Source organism: Lampris incognitus, chromosome 11, assembly GCF_029633865.1.
Source record: "Lampris incognitus isolate fLamInc1 chromosome 11, fLamInc1.hap2, whole genome shotgun sequence".
Lineage (NCBI taxonomy): Eukaryota > Metazoa > Chordata > Actinopteri > Lampriformes > Lampridae > Lampris > Lampris incognitus.
In genome coordinates this window covers 10,107,137-10,114,821 of record NC_079221.1, presented here as the reverse complement: position 1 = coordinate 10,114,821, position 7,685 = coordinate 10,107,137, and positions in this window count along the sequence as shown.

Below are 7,685 nucleotides of genomic sequence, written 5' to 3'. Positions count from 1 at the left end.
CTTGTTATGGTCATTGGCCCGTAGTCCACTGTGTGAAGGTCAGTTACAACGTGCACAAAACATCCTCATCCTCGGCACATTTCCTATTTTGTATTTCGAATACACAAAATACGCATACCCTGTGGTGGACCGGCGGCCTGTCCAGGGCGTCTCCCCGCCTGCCGCCCAGTGACTGCTGGGACAGGCTCCAGCATTCCCTGACCCCAATTGGGATAAGCGGCTTGGATAATGGATGGAATGGAAAATACACAAATGTACCCATCCCTATGACGATCACCGATGACGTGTCATTTCGTGACCCTCCTGCCGAGATGTGTTTTGGCCTGGCACACAACGCATATTCTGTACCGTAAAACGAGCAATAAATTCTGATAACCTGTCAATAAAGCGAGATAATTAACAATCCTTTCTATGATGTTTATCGATGCCGTATTCCCCTCGCCGGTCTGTAGTCGTGGCTGGCTGATGACCAGAAACAGACGAGGCAGGGCAACACTAACTCAGACTGCAGGTGAATCATTGGGTTGTTTGCACCAACCCAAAATGTGCATATGATTATAAAAGGAAACTAAATGTGCCCTTTTCCCCTCTTTCTCCAAACAAATTATGTTTACTGTGGACATCCTGCTGTGGCCCACTTGTGGGTCTTGACCCATACTTTGGAAACCACTGGCCGATACGTGTACAAGACAAAGTCTTCCACTGTCTGCCTTTTGGTTTTCATTTCTGCCTTTTTCGCTTCCGGTGTGGGGAGATGGCGGCGCGAATTCACATTTGCGGCGGCCTCACCCAGGACCGTCCATGCAGTGTCTTGGTCCATGTCTGCTTCTGAGTTCGTGTCTTCATGTGATGGCTGGGAGAGCTGGATGCTGGATTGGCTGGGAGAGCTTGGTCTGCTGGGTCCTGTGGGCCCAGGGACCACGGCCCTGCCTGGAGCTGCACCGAAGAGGAAACACCAAGGGCGGTCTGACAGGACACGGGAGCGGGGCAGGCTAAGCTAACTGCTAGCCCGTGCAGACCGGCAGTTCTGATAACACTGAGGGTGGTCTGGCGGCGGCCTCGCCTAGCATCGACTGTGTTGTTAGCGTCGTCGTGTGGAGTGCGGGGAGGTGTGTCGAAGGTGTCCGGCTGAGAGAGCTGGCGCTGGATCAACTGGTAGAGTTTGGCCTGCTGGGTCTTGTGGGCCCAGGGACCACGGCCCTGCCTGGAGCTGCACCGAAGAGGAAACACCAAGGGCGGTCTGACAGGACACAGAAGCGGGGCAGGCTAAGCTAACTGATAGCCCGTGCAGACCGGCAGTTCTGACAGTCATCCTGGTTGGCGTTCATTCTTTTAGGCAGGGATTTTTTGTTTAGTTTGGATATAGGTGTTAGTTTGGATATAGGTGTTAGTTTGGATATATGTGTTAGTTTGGATATATGTGTTAGTTTGGATATATGTGTTAGTTTGGATATAGGTGTTAGTTTGGATATAGGTGTTAGTTTGGATATAGGTGTTAGTTTGGATATAGGTGTTAGCTTGGATATAGGTGTTAGTTTGGATATAGGTGTTAGTTTGGATATATGTGTTAGTTTGGATATAGGTGTTAGTTTGGATATATGTGTTAGTTTGGATATATGTGTTAGTTTGGATATATGTGTTAGTTTGGATATAGGTGTTAGTTTGGATATATGTGTTAGTTTGGATATAGGTGTTAGTTTGGATATAGGTGTTAGTTTGGATATATGTGTTAGTTTGGATATATGTGTTAGTTTGGATATAGGTGTTAGTTTGGATATAGGTGTTAGTTTGGATATATGTGTTAGTTTGGATATAGGTGTTAGTTTGGATATAGGTGTTAGTTTGGATATATGTGTTAGTTTTGATATAGGTGTTAGTTTGGATATATGTGTTAGTTTGGATATATGTGTTCTTGTAGCTTTTGTAGTCTTTTGGATGTGTGTTTCTGTCTTTGTGTTGCACTGCTGTGGGCTGGGGGACACGATACGTCGTTTAATTTCATGTGCGTAAGTACATGAAATAAAACGACCGAGTGTTCCTGATTTAGCAGCAGAGGAAACTGATGAGACGTGTCTGTATGACAGATTCCCCGATAACGCTCTCACCGTTCCCCTCAGCTTTAGCCATGTCCATTAACTAGCGCTCTCCGTCTGGCGTTTCAACAAGCAGCTGCTCTCCATTGTTCCCTGTGGGGTGTCTGGCCCATGTCTGGCCGATGTCAGTCCTCAGAGGAAGTGGTGCAAAGCACCGATTGGCTGATCGCTGTGTCAGTCATGACAACAAAAACGGTCAATCAACAGCGGTCCGCCAACCTCCCTCCCACTCGACAGCCACTCCTAAACAGGTGTTGAAGGCCACTTTATTTATTTTGTCATTGTTTTATTTATTTATTTATTTATTTATTGGGATTTCTCCCCCTTTCTCTCCCCAGTTGTATTTGGCCAATTACCCCACTCCTCCGAGCCGTCCCGGTCTCTGCTCCACCCCCTCTCCCTATCCGGGGAGGGCTGCAGACTACCACATGCCTCCTCCGATACATGTGGCGTCGCCAGCCGCTTCTCTTCACCTGACAGTGAGGAGTTTCACCAGGGGGACGTAGCACATGGGAGGATCACGCTATCCCGCCCCCCCCCCAGTTCCCCCTGCCCCCTGAACAGGTGCCCTGACCGACCAGAGGAGGCGCTAGTGCAGCAATTAGAACACATACCCACATCTGTCTTCCCACCCGGACGGCCAATTTTGTCTGTAGGGACGCCTGACCAAGCCGGAGGAGGTAACACGCGGATTCGAACCAGCGATCCCCATGTTGGTAGGCAACAGAATAGACCGCCACGCCACCCAGACGCCCCCCTGTCATTGTATTCTGACAACGAACTGTATTCTTATAATGAACGTGTCTTCTGCATGTAACCCATCCTATTGTATAGGAGCGGTGGGCAGCTGCAGCTGCAGCCCCCCCCCCCGCCCCCGGATCAGCAGAGCGGGTGGAGCAGCAACTGGGACAGCTCGGGGTGTGGAGTAATTGGCCAAGTGCAATTGGGGAGAAAAAGGGGGGGGGTTGACAAATTAATTTGTCTTCTGCAGCTGCAGCGCCCGGGGGCCAACTCCAATTCTTCTTCCCATTGCCTTGCTCAGGGGCACAGACAGGAGCGTTAACCCTAACATGCATGTCTTTTTGACGGTGGGAGGAAACCATCGCGGACACGGGGACAACATGTAGACTCCACACAGAGAGCACCTGGGACGGCCTGGGGGTTCGAACCCAGGGCCTTGTTGCCGTGAGGCGACAGCGCTAAGCCCTGGGCCGCCGTGCCTTTGGATCCAGTTTAAGACTTCGACGCTTCCTTGCCAAGCCACGCCACGCCGTGAGTCCCTCCTGTCTGTCCCCGTTTCACAACACTTTCATGCAAACGAGTGTCCTCACCTTCACAATGGAGGCATGATTACACGTGACGTGTACTGATGGTTGTCACTCACACACACACACACACATGTTATGACACTCTGTTTTTCAAGGACACGGAAGTGCCTCCAAGCCCAATTTAATACACAGGTGAGATAGCTTGCAGACATTTTGTTTAGGGGGGAAGAGTAGCTTCAGCCTAAAAGCTGTGAAATACACTCGTGGAATCCATGAAGAAGTCTTTATTTACAGAGAAAATATGACTTGTTTGTGTGTTAAACATGACGGATGGATCATGATAATCCGGCTAAACATGCACGTCCGTGGACCACAGTCGCTCGCCCGCTGACTGCCCTTAAGGGTTCATCCCGGTCTGCCCGCTCATAAAGCAGCACATCTGGCCTCGCCGGGGCCTCGGGATGCTTAAGGATACTTCAGCGAGGGAGACATTTACATGCGCCACTTATAAAGGGTGACCCGCATTCAAATGTTCCACTTCTGACAAGTATCGCCAGCTTTCATCGTCCTTGCCTGGTTCTTATGTGTCTTTCTGCAGTTTTGAATAAATGGTGTTTTTGCATGTGTGGGCTGCCGGGGGGCTGACCTTTCACTGATCCCTATCAGCCCAGCAAGTATCATTGTCCTTGTTTCTTTCTGCACCGGGCGACAGTCCGTCAAAAGCGCCTTTGTGTGATTGTTTATACTTGCTGTGGTGTCTCGTGGAGGACAGAGGTACGACTCCTCCTTGGCAATTAACACCGGACTGTCTCCTCTTGTTGACTTTGGCAGGCGGCTGCTGTCCTCGTGAGTGTGTGCGTCAAGCTATCATCCACCAGACCCAGCACCCGCTCTGCTCAAACAAACAATATCAGTGATGAAGGACTCAAGACTCGCTCTCTCTCTCGCGCGCGCACACATGCATGCACGGATGCATGCACGCACAAGTTTGTGCATGCATGCATCCGTGCATGCACGTGTGCATGCATGCGCGTGCACACATGCATGCATGCACACACATAAAGGCAAATGCACACATACTTTGGGTGAGGTCAAACAACGGGTTGGTGGTTAAAGCCCGTCACGGGACTGATGCAGCCCTCTTGAACAATATGCATTTCTGTGTGTGTCTTTTCAGCTGAAATCGCCCAGTTAACTCCCTGTTGACAGAAAACAGGCCTGGCTCGGGGAAAAGAGGATGTTGCGCCACACATCCTGTCTGATTTATCGGAAGCAGAACTTACAATTATTACAGGAAACTGAGAGCTCTTACTAGAGCCCGGATCTGTACGGGGAGCCCCGGGGGTTGTCTTTTTGGGGGGCGGGGGCCTTGGGGTCTCCAGCAAACTAACGACTGGGGTTTTTTTTCTATTTCTTAGAAACCCCCCCCCCTTTTCTCCCCAATTGCACCCAGCCAATCACCCCACTCTTACCGAGCCGTCCCAGTCGCTGCTCCAGCCCCCTCTGCCAATCCGGGGAGGGCTGCAGACTACCACACGCCTCCTCCGGTACATGTGGAGTCGCCAGCCGCTTCTTTTCACCTGACAGTGAGGAGTTTCGCCAGGGGGACGTAGTGTGTGGGAGGATCACGCTGTTCCCCTCGGTCCTGCCCCCTCCCCGAACAGGCGCCCCGACCGAGCAGAGGAGGCGCTAGTGCATCGACCAGGACACACACCCACCCACATCCGGCTTCCCACCCGCAGGCACGGCCAATTGTGTCTGTAGGGACGCCCGACCAAGCCGGAGGTGACGCGGGGATTCGAACCGACGGGGATCGTCGGTTCGACCGCCACGCTACCCGGACGCCCCTCATCTCGTCATTCTGATGTAGGGAAGCTAAACTAGCAAGCAAGAGGGGGAACCTGTCCGGCTCATAGGTAACACGGTCATGTGTGCATATGAGCGATATAGCAGTTTATAGAGACCCAGTGGCGGAAGGTGACGTTAATCCTCTCAAGATGTCAGGCCACACGGTTCTGTCTGCGCCCTGGGATGCTGCTGCAGCGATTTAGCGGGCGAGAATGACAGGAATGAACGGAGTGTAAAAAACAGAAAATCAAGGCCAAATCCAAGGCCAAATCTGCAGCCGTAAGGCCAACCAGCTGCAACGCTCTCTCACACACACACACACACACACACACACACACACACACACACACGCGCGCGCACACACACTAACACACCTTCACAGAAGGAGCAGGGATCTCCGGGAATAGCGCTCTTCCTCAGAATGAGTGGGGGCGTCGCTATGACACACGCTCACGCTGCTGTGCGTCACGTTTTCAGAATAGCCGGTGGCCCATTCTGCACATTTGGTGATGCCAGCACACAGCGTATTTGTTCACTGGAATTTCGCTGAATTATCACTCAACCCCCCCCTCCCCTCCCCCTTTCCCCCCAACAGTATCCGGCCAATGTCTCCACTCTTCCGAGCCCTCCTGGTCGCCGCTCCCCCACCTCCGCCGATCCGGGGGGGGGGGGGCTGCAGACTACCGCACGCCTCCTCCCATACATGTGGAGTCGCCAGCCGCTTCTCTTCACCTGACAGTGAGGAGTTTCACCGGGGGGGGGGCGTAGCGCGTGGGAGGATCACGCTATTCCCCCCCAGTCCAGACCGACCAGAGGAGGCGCTAGTGCAGCGACCAGGACGCGTACCCACATCCGGCTTCCCACCGTCAGACACGGCCAACTGTGTCTGTATAGGGACGCCCGACCAAGCCGGAGGTAACACGGGGATTCGAACCGGCGATCCCCGTGTCGTTAGGCAACGGAATAGACCGCCACGCCACCCGGACGCCCCCGAATGATCACTCTTAGCCAGTAAGGCTTAGAAGGGAAGCAGATGGCAAGGAACTTGGGATCTAGGGCACTATATGAAATGTGATCCGGCCGATAGCCCCGCTGTGGGAAACAGTATCTGGTAGTCAAATGCATGCAGGGGGACAATGGTTGCATAAGTCCACTGTGGGGACGACTATATACCGCGCTTCGCTATCAACGGAGCCCTCGATCCGGCAGGCCTGTGGTCTGACTTATCAGGGGGAGGATGTAAATAGTCGCCTTGTTGCTGCCTGTAGCTGTGCCTGGCTCCACACTGAGCCTCCGCATGAATACCTGTGTGTGCGAAAGCCCCTCTGGAGACACGGGCTCGTGCGTCATCCCAGCGACCGTTCTATTATCCAGAGGTGACGGAGCCGGGAGAAGAGGGATAAGGTTTACACCCCCCCCTTCTCCTCCTCCTCCTCCACCCCAGAAAAATGAGCTGCGACTGACAAGGAGAACAAAGTTGGATGAAAGTTGAGCAGATCTGCTTAAAAAGGAATAATAAAGAAAAAAGACAGAATGGTTAAAACAGTGAGGCGAGGAAGGGTGTTCATTTGGCCTTCGTCCCAGTGAAGCGTCTAAGGGTGGGGGGGTGGGGTGCACATCGCCGTGCACCGTTTCTACCTCTTTTCGGAGATTGTAATGAATGTGAAGCCGTCTGAGGCCCGTACCTGTCATTTAGGGCTGTGCGTATAATAAAACATCTGGATGGAGGAGGTGGAGATAAACCCGGAGACGGAAGGCGAGGTGGGGAAGGAAGGAGAAGGAAGGAGAAACCAAAATCTTTTTTTCTTTTGAAAAAAGAGAGGAGGAGAGCGCGTTCGCGTCGCGATGGGAAACAGGTCAGCGTTCGGTGAGGGCGGCGAGGTACCTGTCCTCGTGGCGTAATGCTCTTATCCCATCGCTCTCAAAAACAAATGGAGGGAATGAAGAAAAAAACAAAACAGGTCTGGGTCGCTGTTACCTCTTTGTCACGCGCACACAGACACACTCGTGTGTGCGTGCGTGCGCGCACGTTGCTACACCGTGCACACGGTTGCATATAATGAATTAACGCGGGCTTATAACGTTTGAGCCCATGACGTAATGAATTCATAATGTGGGACAGTGGAGCATCAGGGGGGGAGCGAGACCCTTTTAAAGCCATGCATAACATAAATTAAGCCATCAAAGCTGTACCAGAGGGGGTGGGGGGGGGTGGGGGGGCTATTGAAGGGTCAAAGGGGTTAAGAAAAAAGATGATTTAAGGTGGGCCGGAGATGCCCTGCACGCAGCGGTAGCCACGAGGGTGACGGATGACGGAGAGGTGACACTGCAAGAGGGCAGATGGTTGAAAAAACAAAAAAAAAACCAAAAGCAGCGTAGGTTGTGGCCCCGGGTGCTGCTGCTGCTGCGTGTCGTGCTCCTGATCCCGGTCCATATGGCCGTGCAGCCTGGCATCTAAAGCCAGATAACGCGTTCT